This window comes from Ambystoma mexicanum, chromosome 1p, assembly GCF_040938575.1.
Source record: "Ambystoma mexicanum isolate Mex_15411 chromosome 1p, UKY_AmexF1_1, whole genome shotgun sequence".
NCBI classification, from domain to species: domain Eukaryota; kingdom Metazoa; phylum Chordata; class Amphibia; order Caudata; family Ambystomatidae; genus Ambystoma; species Ambystoma mexicanum.
This window is the reverse complement of record NC_090921.1, coordinates 1,284,965,459-1,284,991,532: the sequence shown is the minus strand read 5'-3', so window position 1 is coordinate 1,284,991,532 and position 26,074 is coordinate 1,284,965,459. Positions and strand designations below refer to the sequence as shown.

The 26,074-nt window shown below is 46.4% G+C and overlaps 1 protein-coding gene across 4 annotated transcripts in view; it reads right to left on the bottom strand.

Moving 5' to 3' along the window:
• LOC138452925 (carnitine O-palmitoyltransferase 1, liver isoform-like) overlaps positions 1–26,074 on the bottom strand; it is a 1,293,714-nt gene that overhangs the window by 1,206,730 nt on the left and 60,910 nt on the right. The window contains exon 1 of one of the 4 annotated variants that reach the window (XM_069605306.1): positions 21,063–21,222. The exons of the other annotated variants lie outside the window; for them this stretch is intronic. The gene's annotated coding sequence lies outside the window, so the exon portion shown is untranslated. Of the gene's footprint in view, positions 1–21,062; positions 21,223–26,074 lie in introns of those variants that run through there. 4 annotated transcript variants of the gene reach the window in all.

The window sequence follows — 26,074 nt, the reverse complement described above, 5'->3', positions numbered from 1 at the left end:
ACGGAGGGTCTGGCATGGGGCACAGAGAAGACACGCCATTGAAATAGCCAGGAAAAAGCTGAACAAATCCATAGAGAAATACTGCAAGAGCACAGGGCTCAATTTTTTGAGGCACGGTTTATACCAGAACAATCCGGACATGTTTCATCAGGATGGGGTTCACCTGTCAGCGAAAGGGATGGGGGTATTTACAGAGAACAATTTTAGGGCCCTCAAGGATCGGGGCTGTAGGTAGAGGGCTTTTGGGGGGTGACCTAAGGGGGTGGTGGGAACACCCCCACAGGTGTGGCGCCATAGGAGGACAAGAACTCGGAACAAGCCTTGGGCAAATCCGGAACTGGACACAGTGTGCCCAAAAGCTGATAACAATGTATTGTTTTCTTATGTAAGTTATTTTCTGTAAGAAAATAAAAATGCCTACGGCCTATGATATTTCCACAAACACAACTAGTCTGTGCTATCATTGCTTATTCAGGGGTTAGGAGGGGGAGCAAAGGGAGCCCACACTACTCAGCCTATGACCCAGGCCCCGGGACCCATGAAATGCGGCCCGTTGGAGGGCCTGGGAGTTTAGGCGCGGGGTGGGGGTGTAGATGGCGCGAAAGCCATAGGGAGGGGTGGCGTATTGGCGCCACTGAAACAAAAGGCACCAGGAAGGGAGAAAACGGCACCTGGAAAAGGTGCGAAAGTTAGCAGCAGCAGGGGGCCAGGGAAAGCCCGGCCCCCAGGGGAAAGACAAAGGGGCTATGGGGTATAAGAGGGGGTAGGAAATGTATCCCAGGCACAAACCAGGTAAGGCGCCTACCTCTGCGGGTAAGCTCCTACAGGACCTGGGCAGAGGAAAGCGTTTTGCCACCCAGCCCACCCTGCAAAAAATAAACGGAAAAGAAGGAAAGGAAAAGAAGTCGGAACGCCGAGTACTTTCTTCGTACACGGTCCAAAGCAAGTCGTAGGCAGCATGTGCCCAGGGACGGAGGCCCAAGGAGGGCAAGAACTCGAACAAGCCTTGGGCAAATCCGGAACTGGACACAGTGTGCCCAAAAGCTGATAATGTATTGTTTTCTTATGTAAGTTATTTTCTGTAAGAAAATAAAAATGCCTACGGCCTATGATATTTCCACAAATACAACTAGTCTGTGCTATCATTGCTTATTCAGGGGTTAGGAGGGGGCGCAAAGGGAGCCCACACTACTCAGCCTAACAGGATGCCTTGATACTTGGCCCAGTTGCCAGTCCAGGCATGGCATTAGCTGAAGTCTTGAAAAGTACTGACATGGTGCAGTGGAGATGCTCAGTTGTTGGCAAAAACACAGCATCGATCACATCCCCTAAGATAAACTACAGTCTTGAATTCATAGATGTCCTTTTCTGGAGGAGGCTGCGTCAGAGTAAAAAGCTCCTATGGCAGCCATAATTGATAAGCAAGAAGCAAAGACAACATTTTCCAAAAGGACTACAAGAAAGGGGGGGGCGTGCTAGGACCATCTAGTGCTTCCAATTAAACAGTTACAGAGTTGAGGTAACACACGGGTAGACTGCGTCTGCTCACCATCACCAAATCAAAATGATTGCAATGCAACATTTTGGATTACTCTTGGGGTGTTTCACGGTTTGAGCGTTTTAAAATTTAAGAATAGGTTTTCACGATTGTAAAAATGATTCGTCAGTATTGACCAAATACAAAAATTCAATGTTAATTTTTTCCAATTCGTACAAAAACCTAGAACGCTCTTCACTGTAACAAGATAGCCCATGCTAGCTAATTGTCTGGCCTATATGATGCGGTAGTGTGTATCCAGGAGGGAAAGGGCTAGGGATTAGTGTAGGTGTATGAAGAGATAGGAATCAAGGTGGAAGAAACAGGACGGACTGGCTTTTCTAGTATGCCTAAATTCATTCAAAGTTCACAACAGCTAGTCTGGATTAACTAGTTCTACAGCATTAGATGAAGCCAGCCAGGAAGGGTTTGGGGTGGGCAGAGGCATGAAGAAAGAAGAGTACCTGTAAATAGAAACTAGACTATTTTATCTTAAGCGTTTGGAAAGAGCTCAACCAACAGGAGATCACTGCGTTGTTGGATGCATGGGGTAGGGGATTGTCGAGCAGGCAACGAATCTGGGGTCTGGATGGTGTGAGGTCATTGAGCACCATCGCCCGAGAACAGAAAAAGTGGATGAGGGCCTGGTGAGGTCAGGGACGCAGCAGGAATTTTTGGGAAATAAAAGCGGAGAGCAAGAAGCACTCTCCCTTTTTGTTCCCGCTTTACTCCTCTCGACTGAGGAGCCCAACATCTCGTTGCAGCTCAAGATCGGTTTTCAGAGTTGTGCGCCACTGAGTCTCATTTTTTGGCATCCCCCTGCAGGTCAGACCACCTTCTGCAGTCTCGCAGATGGAGAATGGTCTGTGGCGAACCAGAAGAAGTCAAACTCAGACATTTTCCGTTCCTCTGCTATTGCCTGGTATCAGCATTTGTTTATGGGCTGCAAGCCCACCAGAACTGCTGCATGCTCACGCCACCAGGTAAATTAGGTTTTCAATTGCTTTCAACTTTGTACTTTTGGGCTTCTCTGCACTAGCCATTCAGTCTCTCTGCACAGTCGGGCTTCCCCTCGCAAGCACAAGCTCTGCGGCCCTGCACAGCATTGCCCCTCCACAATTATCTTGCATCAGGGGTTTGCCTCTGTGTAGGAATCCCTCTTCCTCTCCATTCAGGAATATCAACTCTTACTGGTAGCGCCGTCCCTCAAGGGGGCGTGCAGTCTCCCGTCAGCTGTTACGCCAGGTAGGTATTCAGTATGATCTTCAGCCAACAATGCTGATTAGTATGTCTTTACTACCAACTTGGTGGCCCCACATCAATCTTCTCCAGTCCCATATAGGCTGATCGGGTATTCGCGATTAGGAGTTCCTTAGAGGAATAGCAGTCCTTGTTCTACCGATGGGAGTCCCTCCCAGTGAGGTCCCGCTTTACAAAACCCCTAGGTAAGGTTTTGAAAGCAGGCTCACCTCCCTAGCCTCAAAGGGGGTGGCTCCCCTCTAGGAATAAGGGACGAATTCCCTCCACTTGTCACAGGTCACACTGGGACAACAGTGTCAGGAAAGGACAATATAGGGAGGTGGCAGACCAGCGGTGACCCGCAACTGGTTTGAGGCCCAGGAAGGTGGGGGCCCAGATTCTGTGTGGGAGAGGTTGCATTCCGTTTTTTCTGTGGGTGGTGTGGTTGTTGGTGCAGGCAGCCAGGAATAAGAGTGGGAGTGGGCTGTGTAGCACTTGTCATGAGGACTTTGGCTTAGAGGGTGACGATGGGCGGAAAGCACCCGGTCCTCTAGAGTAGTTCCCTGCAAGCCCTGGAATGAAGGAGTGGCAAAAAATGGGATCATGGGCACACCGTTGGCGATTGCAGGAGCTCAGGCACGTGTTTGTGCAATAATGATTAGGAAGAAGTTTGAATCAGAGAACAAATAAGTTCCCCAATGTGGGAACTCCTGTCCGCTGCACACTATCGAAAGGCTCAAAACATATTGAGTCCAGGTAATTTAGTTGTATTTTGTGCATTTGTTTGTGTAATTTTCCATCCTTACATTCATATCGATAGGCAATATTTCATATGATTCAATACATATCAGATAAATTGACAATCAGTATTCTTGTAGAACATAAGTGATTTTTTTTAGGCCCAACGCGTTTCGAGACAATCTCTTCTTCAGGGGCATATGAATACATTTCAAACAATATCTGGAAAGAATATTAGATAATAAGCATTAATACATGCTATTTACAAATATGATTCAACAATCGAGCAGAAAAAGCAATACAAATGCTATTCACAGTATATATGTTCGTGAACATCATATTAACATTTATGATCAACCTAATGACGCATGTACACGTCCTCATTACATTTTTAGTCTTAATAACAAAGACTCATAGTAGTCCCTAATCCTAACTGGATTTTGCTAAAAAAAAATAAAAATAGATGTTTTAAGTAGCTCCTACTGTTAGCAACCAGTTTGTTACAACTCCTCAAAGTGGAATTTAGCAATGGCTGAATACATTCTAAACAGAGCGCTACAGATCCCTAATTGTTGAATACAAACTGACAGAATACTGTTTTTAGAAAATAGTTTGGGAGGCTTACCAAGAATCGTGGCAACTGCTAATAAAATTGTGCTTGGTTCAAGTAAAAAAATCCCCAAGGATGCAATTCAAGGATCCAACTGTACAGATGTTGTAGGGTGCTAGGCCACACCTATGCAAAGAGTGAAAGGTATAGTATCTGGTTGGTAAATGATACAAAAGGACAACAATAATTTTTTAAAAAAAAGGTAAGTTAAAGCAACTTACCCAAAGTGATCAATTGGATGTTTAGTAAGGATGATGATCAAGCTGGAGAGAAAGATCCCTCTGGGGTAGTTCTAGTTATGTAGCTAGGCATTGAAATGTCCTATGATGTCTTTTTTTTGTGAAAGGGACAAAACCTAAGGATAAGAGGTATCCTAATTAGAATACTAGGTAAACAGTACTATGGATAATGAGGTGTAAAACACCTCACCAAAAAAGACTTACTATGTATAGGTTTTGCGTGGGGTTACCAGGAGCATCCGCCGTCTCCATTCGAGGAAGGATTCAGGATGAAAGTTGTCGTAAAGATGGCCGCTATAAGAAGAGATTGTCTCGAAACGCGTTGGGCCTCAAATAAATCACTTATGTTCTACAAGAATACGGATTGTCAATTTATCTGATATGTATTGAATCATATGAAATATTGCCTATCGATATGAATGTAAGGATGGAAAATTACACTGAAACAAACACAACTTAATTACCTGGACTCAATATGTTTTGAGCCTTTCGATAGTGTGCAGGGGACGGAGTTCCCACATTGGGAACTTATTTGTTCTCTGATACATATTATACAACACATATACCAGGGTTGGTTATCTCCTCTGCACCTTAAACGTACTCAATATTTTGCTTAAAAATATCAAAACCTCAAATTATTGGACAGAAACAGGAGTGCAGATTGATTTCACATTTAGTAGGAAGAGGTTTGAGCCACTGGGGATATTTGGGACACAGACTTTTGAAATCAGTTTGAGCGAAGTACTGCAATAGTGGCACGTCAGTGGCTATGCACAGGTGTTTCTGGGCATTGTGGGCAAAACTCTGAGGATACAAAGGTAGACGAGGCATCTGGACGCCCTTAGGAGGACAGTGCACGAGAGAGGGATCGTGCAGGTGTTAGCAGCTACAGGGAATAAATGGTAAAGCAAAAGTGCCTGGGGTGGGCGGGGCCCACAGAGATTGGGGGCGGGGCCCACAGAGAGTGGGGCAAGGCCCGGGAGGAAGGTGGTATCCCATTAAGCAGTCTTTCCTCCTTTGTCAAAGAGAAGGAAGGAAGCTCTTAAGGCTTGTGGAAGGAGCAGTGCAGAAGATAGTGGAAGACGTGAGGGTACAATCGGAGAAGGACGTTACAGGTTCAGAGAGGTACATCATAGCCCCCCAAAGCCGAGGCAAGCGTATTTGTGGCCCCTACAACCCAGGTGAAGACAGAAAGACTGGCAGTATCTCTGGCAATATCGCAGCAATTGGCAAACATCGGTTGGATGAGGAGGGCTCCCATTGAGTACTACAGCGGGGTACATACGCCTGCAGTAGGGCCTAGCATTGCTCTGCTGAATCGGCCTCAGTATCCAATGGCCTTTCCATAGCTGCAATTTTGACAGAACAGCTGGGAGTGACTACAGGGTAGCATATCGGCTAGTGCCATGCCTCAAATGATAGAACAGGGCAGGGCATGCTGTGACTCTTACCGGAACATCATGGGAGGCGGTGACATTGAGGGGAGGGGCCCTCTCCTGCCACTGCAGGGATTTTAGGAACGGCAGCAGTTCATAGTGCAGACGCTTCCCTTCAGAGAGAGAGAGAGAGAGAGAGAGAGAGAGAGAGAGAGAGAGAGAGAGAGAGAGAGAGAGAGAGAGAGAGAGAGAGAGAGAGAGAGAGAGAGAGAGAGAGAGAGAGAGAGAGAGAGAGAGAGAGAGAGAGAGAGAGAGAGAGAGAGAGAGAGAGAGAGAGCGCAAGAGAGAGGGAGAATACGTGGCTAGCTCAGGCCACGGCTGATGAGGACAGAGGAGGGTGTTGCTAAGAAAATCAATGACAGTGGGCCCAAGATGTGCATTTAACGTGATAGGGAGAAAGGAGCCCAATCAAGAGGAGGTCGGAGGGGTCATGACATGGCATTTATCCCCTGAATTTAAGGGGAAAGGATTTGCTGCAGAAGCCCAACAGATGAATCACAAAAGCAGGATAGCAAGAATGGAAACCAGAAAGTCAAGAAGGCACTACTAGAAAGAACAATGAACTGGTCTACGGGTTTCTGTATATGAATGGCTAGGGTAGCATGGAAAAGAATAGTTCTTTTTAGTCGGGAGTCCAACAGAGAAGAATAAAGGGAATTAATGGGCCTTTACAAGAAAGCATGCTCTAGATCTGCCGTAACTTGCACATTTAGACACATCTGCTCGTACTGCGGTTTGGGTTCTCATCCCAAACCTTAGTGTCGCAAGAAGTCAAAAGAGCAAATTCAGGATGCTGACGTGATGGGGGTCCTATCCTGCGTTTAAGGAGGAAGTGTTCATGTACAGGCGTTTTATGGCAGGTTTTCTGAAGGAAGGCTCGGTGACCCCAGACCTTCCAGGACTGCTGTGACGGCTCCTGGCCCTCAGCCTCAACTTAGCCCCAGTGCTGAGCAGGAGCCGTTGCACGTGAGGCTTGAGGTGCCCCCCATCTGGCCCACTTTGCCGTCAGCTCACCTATAAGGAGAAGATCCTGCTGCGCCACCGCACAGCCACGCGGCTCCCTTATCACTCCTTCATATTTCCATATGCTAGTGCGTCTTGGCCCTGTGTGCCTTCATTGAAGTGCTTTGAATTCAAGGGCTACTACACATCCTGTTTACTCCTGTTTCCGCTCTGTTTGCTCATACAATCCATATGATTTTTCTCTTTCTGTTCGGTTCACGCCCGTCTTTCTCACTATTCTTTCCACTAGGTCCTCGCACTCACCGCGCACCACCGGCCGTGGTGGAGGTACTGGCATGCTTTTTCATTCCTCATGGAATCTTTCTCCGTCTCTTCCCAATCTCCCTGTCTTTCCTTCTTCCCTACTTTTGAATACCATCTTTTTTCTAAACCACATACCATTAACTATCTTATTATTTACCGTACCTCTGGCCCTACCCAGTCTTTCTACGACAACCTCGATTTTCTACTTTGGTTTCTTCTTCCTTTGAATTCCTCTTTCTTTATTCATGGCGATTTTAACCTCCATCTCCTATCCCCTCATCCGCCACCCCTCTTCTTGAATCCTATTTGCTTTTTCAGCTTCCAACTCCTCCTTTATTTATACATTTGTAGAGTTCCTAATGCCCAAGTGCAAAAGGGCGCTACGAAACAAAACAAACGCAGCAACGAAAAACTCGACAAAGGTTAACACTAGAATGAACAAATAAAAACAGGTTAAAAATGGCGAGGAAATAAAATCAAGTACCAAACTAAGATACATCCTTAGAAAGTTAAAAACAATTGAAAGAGGCAAGACAAGTAAAATCTAGTGCTGAGCTAAGATACCAACCTGAGGACCAAGTACAATATTTATTCAAATAAATAGCCCATGTTTCTGGCCCATCGCTTGACTTCTTAACCTCTCAGTTTTTTCCCATCCAATATACTCTTCTGACCATTCTTGGTTAGGTTTCTCTTTTTCTCTTCCTACTAACTTCCCTCCTCCCACAACTTGGGAGGAGGGATGACTCCTCACGACCTTTGCTCTTTCTCCCCCAACTTCTTTTCTATCCATGTTTTCTACCACTCTTCCTGCTTTCTCTTCTTCCACTTGACACTGCTTCTACTATTCATTCCTCTTCCCTCCACTCTCGACTTACTCTACTGCTTTCTCTTCTACTCGCAAACCTTCAAACCCTGGTTGACTCCTCGCCTTCACGCTATCCATTTTGCCCTTCTGAAGGCAGAATGTGTCTGGAAAAACAATTGTGCGCCCTCTGACTTCTCCTTTCTATCGGCTAGCCACGCTTTCTTTGATGCATCTCTTCTGGCTGCTAAAAAGCACTACTTTTCTTTGCCTACTTCCTCTCCCTCTCACGTCACTCGTGTCGCCTCTCAAATGATTAACAAGTTGCATTGCCTGTCTTTTTCTAATCCTTCCATATGCTCTCATCTCTCTTCCTTGGACTTCTCCGACTTATTTGTTACTAAGGTCTCTACTCGCTCATCACTTGCTGTTCTCCCCCACAACCTATACCCCCATCTTAATTATCTCATGCTACTCTTCATCCTTCTCGGTCATCGTTTACTCCTCTGATTCAGAGATCGCTTCTCTGCTCTCCCGTGCTCAACCCACTGCCTCTCCTCTTGACCCTCTGCCCTCTCCCAATACTCCAGCTGCCTACGGTTTCCTTTTCTGACATCCTTCAATCTGTCACTCTCCTCTGCCATCTTTCCTTCCCCCCCTTTAAGCATGCTGTAATTATTCCTACTCGGAAAAAAACCTTCCTTGAACCCCTCATTATCTATCGTCCTACATCACTTCTCCCCTTCCTTTCTGAATTTCTTGAATGGACTGTCTATACGCAAATCACCACTTTTCTTAATAATCATTCGCTTCTACCCCCACCCAATCTGGTTATTGCCCTGCCCGCTCAACTGAAACTGCACTTCTCCACGTCACTCTTCTTTCTGTACGTCACTCTTAATCCTCCTCTATTCTCATTCTTCTCGACCTATCAGCAAACTTTGATATGGTTGACAACCTAACTATACTTTCCTCAACCTCCTCACAAGGTCCATCTACTTCTATCGCTCAATGGTTTCAATATTATCTTTCCAACCGTTCTTTCTCCGTATCCTGAGCTTGACACATTTCGTCTCCCCCATCTCTAATATGGTGTTCCTCAAGGTTCGGTGCAGGGTGCACAACTTTTCTCCCTCTATACTATTCCCCTATTTTCTATAATTGAATTGTTGAATCGTTTAATCTTTCTTCTCATTCCTATGCTGACGATTCACAAATCTTTCTCCTTCACAACACTGCAATTCTCTCCATTCCTCTGTCTAATCATATATTTCTACTGTCCAATCATGGAGGCAATCCCACTTTCTTCATATTAACCCTTTGAAAACAAAGATCCTCTTTCCTCCGGCCTCTGCCAACCCTCAACCTCATGTTGGCATTTGTTTTCGCCCCCACTCTTACCTTTCTCGGCTTCTAACCACAATCTTACGTTCACTTTTGACCCTTTGCTCTTTTTCCTCAAATACATCTTTTGACTGCCCGCACCTGATGCTTTTTTGTCTTCAATATACGCAAAATTCTCCCTTTCTTCTCATTCCACGCTGCTACACTTCTCATCACTGCTTCAATTTCTTCCCTCCGACTGGACTACTGTTCTGCTTTAGTATTCATGCTTCCCACCGTACTCATCTTTGTTCTGTCTTTAACTCCATTGCTCGTCTTCGGTATCTGCTTGCTCCTTCGTTCCTCCATCAGGGCATCTCTTAGTTCTTCCTTTCTCCTCCCCTACGACTCTCGCCTCCTTTTTCGTTTTCTGTACATGTTACACTCATCTGGTATCCACAGGGACGCCACCCAGCCGGGTTACTCGCTGGTATGCTTCTCAGCTTTGCCCTAATGTGGTCTGCGGGGAAGGTTCTGCCTTGTTGTAGAATTAGGCATGCTCTCCATCCTGCCTTCTTTGCAGAGGTGCGTTGTCTTTCATGGGCGAGTGCGGTCCAGTTACTTCACAGACGCCGGCCCGTTTGAAATTGTTCAGGTAGGTCAGGTAGGAATTGCTGTTCTTTAGTTTTGTTGCTATCCTGCATGCCTTTCTTTGTTTAAAATGCCTCTTTTTTTCTCTCTTAGGTATGAGGAGCTTCAGCGCGGCGAACTGGATTGGTTGAGTTCCGCTGGTAAATGATGGCGCATTAAGAGCGCTATGATGCGGTAAGTAAGCGCTATGCGCAGCGTTGCGAAGTCTTGCCTTTGCCAACCTGCGTTTTCCTTCCTTGTAGGTCGCGGTGTTCTTCAGCGCGAATGGAATGTCCGGAGTGGTGCCAGCCGAGAGGCGACCAGCCAGGTAAGCCTTTTGAGCAGTTCGTAATTTGTAAAGGTCTCTACTGCTTTCTTTAATGTTGCCTCCATCTTCCTCTTTCAGGTCGTTCTTTCCGGGAGGCGTGCAGATTCGAGGAAGCTGCGAGTGTTTAAAGATGAAAACTGCAGGTAAGATGCTGCTGCTAATGATGTTCCTTTTGTCTCCTTACAGGTTCAGATTCTCCGAGGTTCGAGGGAATAGCTGAAGACGGTGAGCGTCACGTTGCAAGCTGCAAAGTAACGCGAAGCGTGTTGTCTTTCACGGGTGTGGTTTAAATAGCCCCAACAAAATAGTCCAGGTAAAGTAGTCCCTAGGCTACCACACCCAAAACACTAGAGCGCATAGCTTGGTTCTTAGGAACCAAGCTATGTGGATGCCTCCATGTTGGCTGACAAAGTAGTTTCCAAGCACATTGTTTTTCATGGTGTATGAGCCTGGCGCCAAAGGCGCCAGGACTGGCCCCATGAGGGCTTTTGAAGAGGATGCCAGGCTCTAGAGGCCCGAGTCCTGACTCCACCTGGCCAATGGGTTTGCCAGAGAGGGTTATTGGGCAAGGGTCGTGACAGTACAGTCTTTAAGTGCACCCATGGCCTTGCTCCTCTTACCTCACCTTATAGCCCCTCGCGGTAACTTCTCTCAACACCTTCATACCATCCACATATCCCCCTGCGCATCTTCACATTTTCGTTCTTTTTCTCTTGCTCCCAAATCCTGGAATGCTCTCCCACCTGATATTCGTGCATCTCCTTCCCTACACATATTTCATTGCCACTTAGATGCTCATCTTTGGTCCTCGACACCCCCTCCTTACCTTTCTGTTCTATTATTTTAGTTTCCCATGCCCTATTTATTGTACCGCATTGATTTTTTTTTCATTTTTTAATTTTTTTTATGTACAGCACCTAAGCAAAGGCTCTTTAGAACTACAAATAAAATACAAATACGCGTAATATGGCGCCTTCACTGGTAAATCCAAGTATTGTGCTTAGAGTAAATTCGAAGAAAGTGGTAGTGTGGCAGGTAGGTCTATACCAGTTCCCAATATTAGATGGGTTAATTTCTTCACCTTGTCCCAAAAAGGAGAAAAGGCAATTGCATCCAATTCAAAAGGTGTCCTTTCGTGGGGGTAAGGGGTGCAGTAGACCATGGAATTTGTGCAGTAGGGTATGCATCATTCGAATAAGCAGTAGAATTATTGGTGCGCCTGGGGAAGGGGACGCTAATGGCAAAGGCTAACAAAATCCCCCTGATGCCAGTGCATCAGGAGGATGCTCACCTCTTTGGTTTTTAGGTTTTTGTTTGGGCGGGGTGACACCTTTTTGACAAGTGCACACCAGGGGCTGTTTTGTTTCTTGCACATACTTTGAGAAATTCAGCACATTGTTTGAGTGGGTGACTAAGGAGGAGTCAGGCTCTTCCCAGTTACTGCATTACTTGGACGATTTCTTTTTTTGGGGGGTGGGAGGGCGGCTGCTCGCTTTTTCTCAAAAATGCGGCCAGACATGGGGTTATTTAAAGCAAGTTATGGAAAGGTTGAGATTGCTGTTAGCTCCTGAGAAAACAGAAGGGCCCACAACAATGTTGACATTGAATTGGATTTAGTTATAGGAGTGTGTAGTCTACCACCAGAGATGGTTTAGGCTTTAAAGAACTCCAAGGAGTGTCTGGAGCCAAGAAAGGTGGCTTTGCACCAACTTCATACCAATGAACAGGCCATTCTTGAGATCAGGTGCAAGAGTGATGGGTGGGCTTAGCGAGCAGTACCTTGGGAACCACCTGTCCTGCGAAGTGAAGGGCGAATTACACACATGGGTTGCCTTTTTGTCACAATTAATGGTTCATTGTTGTGGCAGTCACTGGTGGTGTAAAATAGTGATCCAGGGCTGTTCACAGAAACAACGGGCAGTGTAGTTTTTTGGCACTGTCTTGGGTGAAAGGTGTTGTATGTCCAAATGGATAGAGGAGTGGGTCAATGCACTGCTGGTCAGGAATATGTGAATTGCACCAACTGATTTGTGCCAGAGAGGAATCTGCTGAGCAAATTAGTAAAGTGGTAATATGGAAAGAAGGTGATAATATGTATTGCAAGAAATCCCTGAGATGACATCACATTAAATGGGAGGGAAACTGGGTGTAGAGGTTACTCCCATCAGACTGCCTCCTTCATTAAAATGCCCAGTGACGGAGGAGGGGTTAGTCTACTGTGATGTCACTTTTGGAACACTGTTCAATCACATGCATTGACCAATTAGATTTGAGAAAGTACACAAACCTCAGAATGGCAGAGTTATTTTTCTATATATGATTAAACACACATACTCAGGGAGAGACACTGATAGACTGCCTTGCTCATTCACCGACAGATGGAGAGAAAGAAGAATTGATAACAGATTGATTGCTTGCCTTTTGGGTCCATTGATGCATTATTAGCAGAGACTAAGTGAGGCCTATCAGGAGTTAAAGCCCCAGGCCTTCTTCAGTGGAAGAGACAGCAGACAGGCTGTGTAGGAGAGCAGATCCCATCTTGGCAACTGATGCCCCCCTGTCCCTATAAGGGGAGAAATGAACCAGTCCATAAGAGGGTGCCCACCTGTCTGTGATAAAGCCAAAAGACATTAATATGCAAGTATGACCTGGGAAATAATCCTGAGGGAAGAGATACTAAAAAGGGAATTGGATTGAATCCTGGACCGAGAGGAGAGAAGAACAAGTTACTTACCAACTGGTAAAGTTCTTTCAACTGGATGTTCCTCCAATGTATTCCCCATCTTTGACATGCTTTGGAAATTTTTCGGCAGAGGGCGCCTGCGTCGATGGCGTCGGGTCGATGTCCCTCGTGGCCTCCGTCGAGGGTGACGTTATCGGATGTTATAAGTAGGACGCACGGCGCCCGTAGCCTCAGTTTATGTTTTTTCCCTCCACAACGTGTGCCATAACCACACACCAAGCCTCCATGACTGCACATAGCCTTGTGGGAAAGCAAGCTGCAATAGCATAGGTAATTCTTCAGAGGGGCAGGCTGGGAGGGCGATGTAAAATACATTGGAGGAACATCCAGTCGAAAGAACGTTACCAGTTGTTACGTAACTTGTTCTTCAAATGGATTGTGTCCTCCAACGTATTCCACATCTTTGACAGACTCCCAAAGCAGTATCAGTGAATGGAGGAAGGAGAAGAATTTGGATACACCCCTTCAGATGGCAGAATAGAGCACTGCTTTACCACACGCCATATCTTGACCATGGAAAGTATCCAGGGAGTAATGCTTGACAAAAGGTGTGGATGGAAGACCACGCTGCAGCATCACAAATGTTTTTAACAGGAACTACACGTTGTAGGGGTGTGAATGTAGCCACGCCCCTGGTGGAGAGAGCCTGCAAGCCCTCGGCAGGGTCCTTGCCAGCCAATCGGTAACATTCAGCAATAGTGAGGATAATCCAACCTGGACAAGGTCTGTTTGGTAACAGCCTGGCCCAATCCGTGTCCTGTGTATCCCACAAAAAGTTGGTCTACTCTGACCATGGACATCCTAAAAATATAAAAGCTCAAAGCTCTCTTAGGGTCCAACATATGGAGCCTCTCCTCTTCCTTATCAGGATGAGGAGGATAGAAATCAGGAAGTACCACCTTCTGGCTCAGATGAAACTCAAGATACTACATTAGGTAGGAAGGAAGGACGGACGTACCCCTCAGTACAACCCTGTCCCTGTGAAACACAGTAAAGGGTGGCTTAGACAAAAGTGCCTGCAACTCACTCACTCTGCGAGCAGATGTAACTGCAATCAAGAAAACTGTCTTGAAGGTCAACAGTCTCAAAGCACAAGAGTGCAAAGGTTCAAATAGTGCCCCCATCAAGAATTTCAAGACTAGATTCAGATCCCAAACCGGCACCTGAAAAGGGGATGGCGGGAACACATTTGTGAGCCCTTTTAGAAACTGGGTAATCAAAGGAATCTTAAAATAAGAACATTCTTGAGTCGAGCGCTTGAAAATAGACAGCGCTGCCAGGTAACCTTTAATGGTACCCACTTGAAGACCCTTGTGGGCCAAAGAAAGCAAGAAAGGAAGAACCATCGGAATTGAACACTGAAAAGGATCGGCATTGTTTCCTCTGCATCAGTCGTAAAATTTATGGCAACAGTACAAGGATTTGGTTGCCGGATACCTGGCCAAAAGCAACACCCCCATCACATCATCCGGAGGTCCCAATCCTTATATCTCAACCTTTCAGAAACCATGTGTGAAGGTTGAGAGTCTTGACCTCAATGGAGAACCCTCCCCTCCCCCCGACCTCTCTAACGCGAGAGAAGATCCTCTCTGTGGGCAAGACGGCGTGGAGGACAGATGGACATTTCTAGAAGGTCCGGGTACCACACTCTCCTGGCCCAATTCAGACCAATTAGGATCATGTGGAAAACCAAACCTCTGCAACCTCCTTAGAACCTAAGGAATGTCTGGGACCGGAGGAAACGCGTACAGAAGTGGGAATGACCAATCCATGACGAACGCATCTCCTAAAGCTCCTCTCAGAGGAAATTCCCTTGAGCAAAATGCCTCACACTTCGGTTGGCATCGGTCGCGAACAGATCCACTTGAGGGGTTCCCCAAAAGGCGAAGATCTCCTGAAGGACTTCCTGAGCTAACTCCCACTTGTGGGAGACCGTGCTCTGCCTGCTCAGAGCGTCCGCCGCCGCATTCTCCTCTCCGGCCAGATGCACTGTCGAGAGATTCCTTGCTGTATTGCCCTGAACCAGAGCTGCATCGCCTCTCTGCAAAGCGAGAGCGACCCTAAACCCCCCTTTTTGTTGAGGTAATGCATGGCCACTGTGTTGTCCGTAATAATCAGGACACTCTTCCCATGTACAAACGGCAGAAAAGCCTTCAGGGCTAGCCTGATGGCCCTCAGCTCCAAAAGATTGATGTGAAGTCTGGACTCCGATGGAGACCAACGACCGCTGATGGTCAGCTCGTTGGCGTGAGCTCCCCATCCTGTAAGGGAAGCATCCATCAGTACCATCACCTGCGGACACGGTTGCCAAAACGGCTCTCGCTTCAACAGATTCACTTCGCTGGCCCACCACAGAAGATCCTGTGAGAGCGTGAGCGGAATCTGCAGAAGATCCGACATCTTGCCTGAGAATTGAGACCACTGCGTCCTGAGAGCCCATTGAAGGGATCTCATCCGCAGTATGGCCTCTGGCACCAGAAGAATGCAGGATGCCATGAGGCAGAGCAACCTTAAGAATTCGAAAGCCAGGACACTTTGGGCATGTTTAAACTTGTCGACCATCTGGACAATGATGAGCCCTCACCTTGGGTGGCTAGAACTTCCAAGGATGTGTCCAACACAGCACCAATGTACTGGAGCTGTTGGGAAGGTGTCATATGCAACTTCTTGAAATTGAGGGCGAAGCCCAGCTTGTGAAGGGAGTGGCAGGTGCGGCTGAGATGATTCAAGTCCTGTTCGGGAGAACGCACTCTGATCAGCCAGTCATCCAGATAGGGGTAAACGTGACCCCCCCCTCTCTCCTGAGATACGCTGCTACCACCACCATGAGCTTGGTGAAGACCCGCGGGGGGAGGTCAACCCGAATGGCAGGACCCAAAATAAAGTGTGAGCTGCCAACGTGCTTGGATGGATAGGCACATGAAAATAAGCATTCTGTGGGTCCAATGACACCAACCAATCCTGATGTCGAAGGGCCTGAAGGACCTGAGAAAGAGTGACCATCTTGAACTTGCCCTTCCAGAGGAACTTGTTCAAGCAATGCAAGTCCAAAATGGGTCCCAGTCCCCGGTCTTACTTGGGGATCAAAAAATATGGGGAATACCAGCCCTTGTTCCTCTCTGCCACAGGCACTAGTTCTATAGCGCCTTTCTCCATGTCAGGGTCCGGCTTGACTGAATTCCACAGGAGCTGATGCTGGCCCCACAGACCCTCACCAGGAGTTCACCTCTCAACCCTTAAATATAAGCTGAGCTGAAAACCCCGGGAAAGGGGAATTTGGAGAAAACAACAACGGAGACACTGCAGCCCTTCAACCGTCTGGTAGGCTCTGGTATCTGTGGTAAACAAATACACCTGGTTACGTATATGATAAGAAAACTTCTTTTCTAAAATTATTCTAAATAAACTCTTTACCTCTTAAACCTCAGTAAAGACTTCGAGGTTAGTAATCTTTGTGGAATATCTTGTAAATATATCTTGTGTTGTGAATATAGTTCAAGCCAATCAAGTCTCTTTAGAATCCTAAAGTGATGGCCTTTGCAACATCTTTTCAGAACTAGATATTCTTCTTGCTTCAAAGTTCTTTAAACCTTATGTAGTTTTCAATGCTTTCATAAATTGCAGTCTTTCTCTGAAAGTATTGAATTCCATTTGCATAAATTACTTTAAATCATATTCTTTAACTTCCTGGAATACTGCTTTCTTTCTGCGTGTGAATTGTTTCCTTATTTACACAAAGAACGTATAGTTTCTTCCTTAATAAGCGTGTGCGATAAACACGTGAAATCAGAAGACGTGAAGAATTGTCCTCGCGTTTAAAATACACATGCGATTATTTACAAAACCTGCGCGCGTGAAAAAATACGTAAACGCGATAAAAAATAACACGCGCTGATTAAAATGGACTTGCGCTCTATCGCAACCCAACACGCGCTTTCTCAGGAAACGTCTTTCACGTAAAAAATGTACACGCGCTAAAATTCACTCGCGCAATTCTTTTTGGCACGCGCTCTATGGCAAAACCACACGCGCTTTCTCAGGAAACGTCTTTCACGTTAAAAATGTACACGCGTGCTTTAAAAAAAAAACACGTAAACGACGACTTGCGAGCTCGCGCACACATTGAACAGTCTTGAAGAACATTACACGCAGTTAATAAACTTTAAACTCCTACGCACAATCTTCAAGCTTGTTTTCCTTATAATAACTTTAACTGTAAATGTCTTTTTTCTCAAATGAATTTGAAACTTGTTTACTCTAAGTTTTCTTATAAAAGAAAATGAAAGTTCACTGTGACAATCTTAAAATCTTTAAAAGAACGATCCCACCTGATGACTTCTTGTTCAAACTGGATCAGCAAACGATATTCTTACTTCTTTGGTAGATTTTCTGAGCTCTGAAAAGGCCTTACTTAAGGAGCTTAACTAATGTACAACCAGCCACTGAATTTCTCTGGATGAAAGGCAGTTTAGAATCTTGCTCACCTCCCAAGAATCAAACCCATTGTCCTCTCCACCAATCAGGCAAACCAAACATATCATTGTTCCTTTAACCAATCAGATTAAGTTTCTTTTGCTCCATCTTGACTTGGGCAAGCACAATGTTAATTCTATGTACAAACTCTTCCTGTTACTAACCCAGCCAGTTCTGAAAGCCCAACTAACCCAGCCAGTTCTGAAGGCACAATGTTAATCTTGGTACTGTTACTAACCCAGCCAATCCTGACACTCCAGCAGGGTCAAGATTTCCTGCACAAGGAGCAGATCCAGAATCTTCAAAGAGTTTCCCCGGTGGATTGTTGGGAGGCCGATTTAGGAAGGGTAGACAGTAGCCGTGGGCTATTGTTTCCAGAACCCACACATCTGAAGTAATGGCTCGCCGCTCTTCGAGATGCTGAGACAGTCTGCCCCCAACCGGCAAACAATGAGAACTGGCCTCATAGCTGTTTCAGAGCGGCTGCGGTAGCGCCTGAAGGCAAAGAGGCAGCTGCTTGTGCGGCTTTGGCGCCTCAGCCCTGTCCACCGCGAGGACCCTTACGGTGGCCCCTTTGACTGGCTGCTCCCCTCATTCTACCAAAAGAGGAGTAGTAACGAAAGGATCTCCTCCACTGCTGTCCACTAGGACGAAAAAGGCAGAGGTTGACGCACAACTACGCCCAAAGATTTAGCAGCTGCTTTGGAGGTCTGCAACCTCTCAAGGCTCATGTCAGCCTTGCTGCCAAACAAATGACACGTCAAAGGGCATGTTGAGAAGGCAAGCCTGCACATCCGGTGCAAATCCCGACTTCCGCAACCATGCAAATCTGCGTATCATGGTACTTGCAGCCATAGACCGGCTGACACGGTCTGCTGTGTCCAACCCAGACTGAAGGGATTCACACATGGCATCCTTGCCATCCTGCACAATAGCAAGGAACCCATCCCTTTCTTCCCCTTCGGGAATATGCTCAGCCTCCAGAGAAACAATTCACAGAGTGCGAAAATTTGGCCAAGGCACAGGTGGAGTTGGCCGATTTAAGGGCCATACTCCCAGCCGAAAATACCTTGCGTGCCCATCCATCGAGGCGCTTGTCGTCACTATCTGCAGGGATGGTATAATACACCGCCTGCGTCGAGGTGGCTGTGGCAGCCTGAACCACCACACTCTCAGGAGTTGGGTGCGTGGACAGGTAGATGGGGGATTCGCTAAAAAGATGTGCAATATTTCTTAGTCAACGACTTGTTGACCGCCAGAAGAGACTCCGAAGTGTTACAAGCAGCAGCCACCCTTTTCTGTAAACGCCATGTGAAAAGGCAACACTGGGTCAGTGGACGGACCCCGATCTAAGATGTCAGTCAGGTCATCCTGATCGAATTCAACTGGAAGGCCGGACCATCCCAAGTACTCCGTAACCCTCGACATCAACCTCCTATAGGAGGATTCAGCATGAGCCCCAGGCTCTGGCCTGCCAAACTCCATCTCAGGAGATGTGTCCAGGCCACTGCAATCATGTAAAGATTGACGCAGATCCTCCAGCTGACTGTCCTCAGAAAACACCTTGTCAGGAGCTTCATGAGTGTCACCAGGAGCATCAGAAGGCTCCAACTCCACATCAGACCTCTCTTCATCCTCATAGATATCCTGTGATGTCACTTATCATTAGCTAGTTTTATTAGCCCACACACTTATTTACTCGTGCCCTGGACAGCATGGGAATGTGTATGCACACTTGTGGCATGTCCAGCAGAATTCTGAGGCACACGGTGTGTGGAGCAGTACAAACTTGATCAGCACAAGTAGACAGGATGAGAGATTTTATGAAGGGCATTGTCAGGTTTCATGTCAATGTGGCACCCAGAGACGTCGCTAGATGGGGCTTAGGGGGTGGTGGAGGAGGGGCTATAGCCCTACGTCTTTTGGTTGTAGCCCCAGATAGAAGCTCAGGAGCAACAACCAAAAGGCTAGCTAGCCCCCAGACCCAACAGTTCCGACATTAGCGTAGCGCCGGATCTTCTCCAAACCTAGCAACACCCATAGCGGCACCACACGAGACAATTTATTCGTAGGTCTTACAAAAATCATCCACATGTGCAAAACTCGACACAAACACTAAGAACAAGACCTGCATAAAACAAGATGTGTCATTGTTTGGGTGCAATGAACAGCAAATGCACACACTGTGCCAAACCCTGCAGGGAGAGCAAAAACTCATGCAGGCAGGCTTGTGCCAGTTCGGGCTCGGCACGAATGACGAGCCACTGTCCCACCACTCCCAAAGCAAACACATACTGGTGTAATCTCCCACACGCGAGTCCACAAAGTACAGTTCTATAGGGAGGCCCAGCCCTGGGAAGTGGTCCTCTAATGTGCACATGTATCGACATTAGCACAGAAAATAGTGTCACAGAGAATGTCGTGAGTTTTTGACACTAGAGAGGATCTGGTATATAACAATAAGAATGGTCACAAATTATTATATATGGAGCAACATCACAAGTGAGGTTTTTTGAGCAGAGACAGCGCGGACTGAATCACTTATATGGATACCTAATTTTGGCAGAAAGTGTACAGTGAAAATGATTTGCAGGGGGATGACCCATTTTGGTCACAACCCCCTTACTTTACCATTTAAGCACTCTGCCATACAGATAGATACCTGAATCTCCCTAGCTGTAGCTGGTATAAATGACTGTTTGCCCTTCAACAATACTCGGTTTCACAGACTGGCAAATATATAAATGTTTTCATACATAGTTTAAGAAAACCGATAGGATTGTAGCATTATTTTCCCCGTCGAGAATGGAAGACTTAAAGACTAAAGATAATGCGTGAGGAGGTAATCTGGTTGTTTTTCATCGTTTAAAGACGTGGTTAATACATGATTTCGGTAATGTGGCGTTCCACACAAAAAAATTTTACACTTTTGTGTGTGTTAAAAAAGCACACATGCAAATAAGGGACAAAGTGTGTAAGGCGTTTCAATGGTCTTTAAATAATCCACAGATTTGGGTAGTGGTTGGGGGGGCTTTCATAATGAAAATGCCCCGATTAGTTTAATCACCTAAACGTTAAAGCTTAAATTCTTGCCGAAAACGATAGTTACTAAAATACACATTTGCCTATAAATAGCTGCACATTTAAATGATCTACTGTAACAAGAGTGTTAAGTTGTAAATTGTTTGTAGGCAACTCTGGTACCTGCTGTGACGCTCTGCAGGGCAACCGGAGAGTTGAGGGTCTGGTCTCTAGAATAAGGCCTCACAGGGGCGTGGGGGTAGCGACCACAGTGCCTCGATGAGGCATGCAGGGAAACGGGCCGGCGTCTAGTTACAGAGCAGCACGCCATAATGCACTCATTTGCACACATGTTCAAGCTGGTGCCAGCTCCCACCAACCCCGCCAACTCAGAGGCGAGCAGCCCCTTGTGATACACATACTGCCTATGGACTGCATAATTACAATCGGACTCAACGGCACCGCTGTACCACCACCAAACGAGCACAGCGAAATCAGAGGACTTGGAGAGCCACAAAGTCCCTTCTCGCTTGCAGATCCGCCAGAGCGCCTGGGGGACCAACTGCGTTGGTGACGGTACGCGGTACAAATACCTTTAACATTTAGAACAGACTAGAGTGTATGCGGAATAAAAGCGTGCATCGGGGGATGGTGTCTCCTCGCCCTCTTCTTACCTGATCCGTGGAAGGTGCCGGGGATTGCTAGGAATGCTTCAGTGGCCGGGGACTTGGGGGCCCTCTTGCCTTCTTTCTGCTCAGGTATGCATGAATGAGAGAGACTGCAAAAGCAATCATGTGCGCCACCGAACAGGTCAGACGTGTTTGCATTAACACACTCCGGAGCCTCGGCAGATTACCATGGATCGCGGGACCGTGAAGCAGGTAAAAGGCAATGTGAGGGAGTGGCGAAAGGAGGAGGAGGGCCTGTGCAGGGGCAGGCAAATCCCCGGCCCAGTCACCTTCCTGGAGAGAGAGAGGTATGTGTAGTGTACTCAAAATACTACCGTACTCGGCGATTGTTTACGATGGCCCCAGAACTGATGGAGAAATCTACAGATCGCCGTGACAAGTAAAACTAGGGGCCCGTCGGTGCCAGGAGGCAGAATGCCAGAGCACCATGCCAAGTACACACACCAACACCTGCTTTCATACACAAGAAACCCCACGTGAGCAGGGCAACATCTGTTCAGCGAACCCCGTACACCTTCATTAAATGTTTGTCCTGGCCCTTTCCGTTCTACACAGGCGCCGGTGAAACGTTGATAAAGACGTTCCCGTGATAATGTGCGTAGGAAAGAACACATCACGCAAACCAACCACTACGAAAACCAGTCACAAAGCCATGCACATCCATAACTGCTAGACACATATGCAGGCAAACTTACATTGGTTGTGCTGGAGTGGGTGCATTGTGATTTACGGCCCATGCCCTTCCCCATAAAATATTACACAATAGCATTAGGTCAAGTGTTGGCAATAAAAAGGACGTAGGTTTTATTATGGTTATAATCTCACAACATAATAATGTATTACTTTTGGGCACTCTGGTCCGTGCCGCCTTCGTTGTCCCATGACTTTTGTGGCCACCTTACAGTGTCCTGAGTTTCTTTCCGTTGTTCTTCATCCCTTTTCTAGGGTGGGCGGGTTTTGTGGCAAAGAAAAATCAAAGTCAAGACGCTGAGAACACAGCGAACCTCAGTAATATGTTTGGGTCCCCGTGCAGGGTCCACAAACAGTGATTTTTTTCGAGCTGCAAGCAGCTCCTTAGATAGGACCCAGGGAGGTCCTGGGTCTCTGTGCTCCTCTGTGTGGGCTATCAGCAGCCCGCCCGGCCAGCCCCAGCTGACTACCTATGCCCCCCTGAGGAGGGGGCATTTCTTTATCGCCCTGCCTGCCTCTTCTTGTAACCCCTGGTGCACTGCACCCAAATATTCTGTTGGAAGGGTGAGGTATTTTTATTACCTCACCCCTCCTGCGCTTTGAAGCACCAGAGCTGCTCTCTCCTTATCAATTGTGTACGAGGGGAGCTGGCCCTCGGCGGAGGGCTGCTGACCCCTCTCCTAATCCTGCCGCCATGTGGTACCAGTTACCAGGCCTCGCCTGGGGAGCCCGGCGGCGTTGCCCGTAATGCTCTAGGTTTGAAATGGAGAGCGGGGTTCGTGCTGTAGTATTACGCCCCCAATCTACTCCATTCTTGCAGTGCAGGCAAGCTGGAGTAAAACGTACAATTTCTTCCCCAAAGTGTACAAAAAGGTGGAACTATATTCCAGTCTACCACCCCCTTCATCACCACCGACCCCCTATCCGCCCTCACACCCCCCCAATTAAAAAAAAAAAAAAAAAAAAACACACCATAACTGGGTCCTGCCTTTCCTGCACTACACACCTCCAACATGCTTTTAGAACTGTACTGTCAAGACTGAAGGAAACCGTAAAAGAAAATGCATTTTACACTTTTACACGACAACCATTACTTTCACTCTTGGGCTCCAATATGTGCAGCTCTACGCACCCCGACCTTTCTCAAAGATGGAACTGTAATATAAAATTGGTTTTTATAATCGTTTGCTTTTAACAGAGCTTACCTTTAGTTCAAAGGCTGTCAAGAAACGCGCCCTGAGCTCTTTCTCCTTCGCCACATATAGAATCGGCGCAGGCCGGACAATCACTGCCAGTTTGCCAAGTCACAGCTAGGCAGATACACACAGCGTCCGTTGCTCAGGGCCGGCCATAGGATTTGCGGGGCCAAGTGAGGCAAATTAAATGCGGGGCCCCTTCATTTGCATTAGATTACATCATAGGAAGTGACATCAAAAGATGACCACTACGTATGTAGGCAGCAGCAAAAACATGTTACATATATATATATATGCACACAAATCAGAAAAAAGAAGGGAAGAAATCGCACTCTCCGCGGGCCAAATGACATCTCCAAAAAAAGTTTGACAGAAAAGACTCATCTAGAATAGATACGAGTAAACAATTTAATGAATTAAAAAAGCCCACAGCTAGGATATGCGTCTGCATTGGAAACATGACAGCCTGGAGAGAAATCCTAGTGGCTGAACACTTGAAACTTTTTTTTAAATGCTTGCCCCAAAAACACAGAACCAGGATTGCGTCTACCCGTTGAAAAAATTGGTTGGACGCTGTTCACCCACATGTATCGACTTGTGCCATGGAAAACAGTACAGTGCCAGAACCAGAGAAAATATCCCCTCCAGTCTCCAGGATAACCTCGCTTGTCACATCCTTGGTAAATATTCATAGCTCACTAGCATGCTTCATATATAATGTGAGGAAAATGTTACATTCTACTTTAAAACTTTTTGGCTTGGTAAATATATTGTGGAAATAAGGCAAATAGATAAAACAGTTGTGTGCAATATGTTTAATTGTGCTAGAGGAAAGCACACATTTTAGGCAGCTAACTTCTGCTTTGCATGTGCTTTCAAAATCAAAATGCCTCTTTGCAGTTCTTAACACAATGGTCTCCTAAATAGGCCATCTATAGTAAATTGCACCCACTTTAAACGCTCTGCTTTAAGAAAGGAAGTGATCAGCAGTCCTTATGAGGCCCACATCGCCTGTTGGCCCCCTGTGGTTTTGGGGTGCAGGGGGTGTTATGTCTCCTCAGTCTCAGCAGGAGATGACAAGTTGCCTCACCAGAAGCAACACAAGGGAGCCAAACCTGAAGGGGCAACAGCCACATTTGAAAAAGATATTCCAGCAAGCTGCCCGTTATCATGCATGCTGCAGCTGAGAACAGAGGCCACACTGCAGCCTACAAGAGGGAGTCAACACAGCACCCTCAGCGCGGGGCACTAGCAGGTGCGGGGTCCTATGCAGCTGCACATGCTGCATACGCCTAGTGCCGGCCCTGCCTTAGCTCTGCAGGTCGTTAAGGTGCTCAGTTTGCAAACATTTCTATTATCAGTGAGAGCCTTTCATATACATGATGGTCCCATTTCAAACTCAAAGAGCTCGCTAAGCACCACCTTGCAAATCTGTGATAGTCAAAGTGAACAACACAAAGCACCCATTTAAAGATTTGTTTATGTGCATGATGTCTACTATCTTGACATGCAAAGAAAAAAAGTTGCTTTAAGTCGAAAATCAAATATTTAAATCATGAATAACAACGAGCTGGACATTTTTGACAAAGAATCTGCAGATCTATCTTTGTTTATTACACAACTTGTTTTATTACGTGTCTTAAATCACTGAAAGTAAAGTGGGGTTAACTATACTTTTCAGATTGGCATTACCTTGCTTTCAGGGACTTATAGTTTACCATTCAATATGTGAAAATTAAAGCCACAGTGATATTATTTTAGCTTAATGTGTTTTACATGTGGTCATGTGGCTTTATTATGCAATTTGTGTTTTTTAAAGTAAACCCTTAAAACATTTTATTACTGTAGACCTTGAAATCCAACAATTTGAGCCAAAGTTTGTGATCCTGGTCACTCCCACCCACACTCGACACCCAAGCCCTCATAGCTCCATGCCCCGCCCCCGTAACCTTATCCCCTCTGCCTCATCCGTCCGACCCATCTCACTCACTCCTTTTTGGATTCAGTCAGTTCCTTTTTTTTCCCCACTTACACTACTACCCTTTCTAATCACCCACCATTCGCACCAGCAGTTTCACATTAAAAGTTGAAGACGCTGAAGGGCTTTGCGACTGCTCAGGAATGGACTTTATGTGCCAAGCAGGCTACTGAAATAAACAAAAGCAAGCCAGCACCTGCAAGATAGCTCAGAAAGATGCGACAGAGCATTCCCAGCAAGACCATGATCAAAACCCCCTTTGGGGGGGTGAGAAAAAAAACAAATCCGCCCTTCTGCCATCCAGCAATGGTGCTCATGGTGAGAAAAAAATTATAAAGATTACAATGGCAGACTTTTCCAAAAAAAAGTAGAGGAACGTCGTACCCTTTAGTTCAGCCCCAATCAACCTCTTCCCAATACTGATAACATGCTGGAGCATTGCCCTGCCCCAACTCCATACTACTGCTAGGTACATTCAAACTGATGCTCTACCTCTTGCATACAGTGCTCCATATTTGGTGGAAGCCATATTCAGTCTGGTCAGTGCTTGGCCCAGACGGGTCGCGGCAAGAGGAGCCGGGCCTAGGGAAAAGTAAAGCAGAGCCAGCTGTAGGCCAGGAGTGTTTACATAGGGAAGCACACATTTAGAAAGAAGGCGCGATGCTCTTCAACAAACTGAAAAGGTCATCATAAAGGGAGCAGGCGAGGGAAGCTGGCAGAGAAAGACAAAAAGGGAGACCAGAAAAACTACAAAGCTGGAAGCGGTTTTTGAGGAGGACACCAGACAAGAAGAGCGAGCGTTTTTATGCGACACGTTATGAAATGAAAATAGCTCATTGGTAAATCATGACTATCCCTCAATGAAAAACAGCCGATTTCATTCAAAATAAATGCAGCATAAACTTGGTCATCCGCACCCTGATGGAATCCAGCGCACCAGATACAAGAACACTCTGGATAAAAAAGTGAAAGAGAACTACGATTTTACTGTACACGTTGCTGGACTTGGGGCTGCATTTTGCTGGTTCCAAGATCTGGAAAAATCCCTTTACAAGAAGTGCATTGTTTTCAGACTGAGTGGTGCCAAAAACAGAAGTCATTCAAGCACAAGTCGTTATGACCAGGGGTGAGAC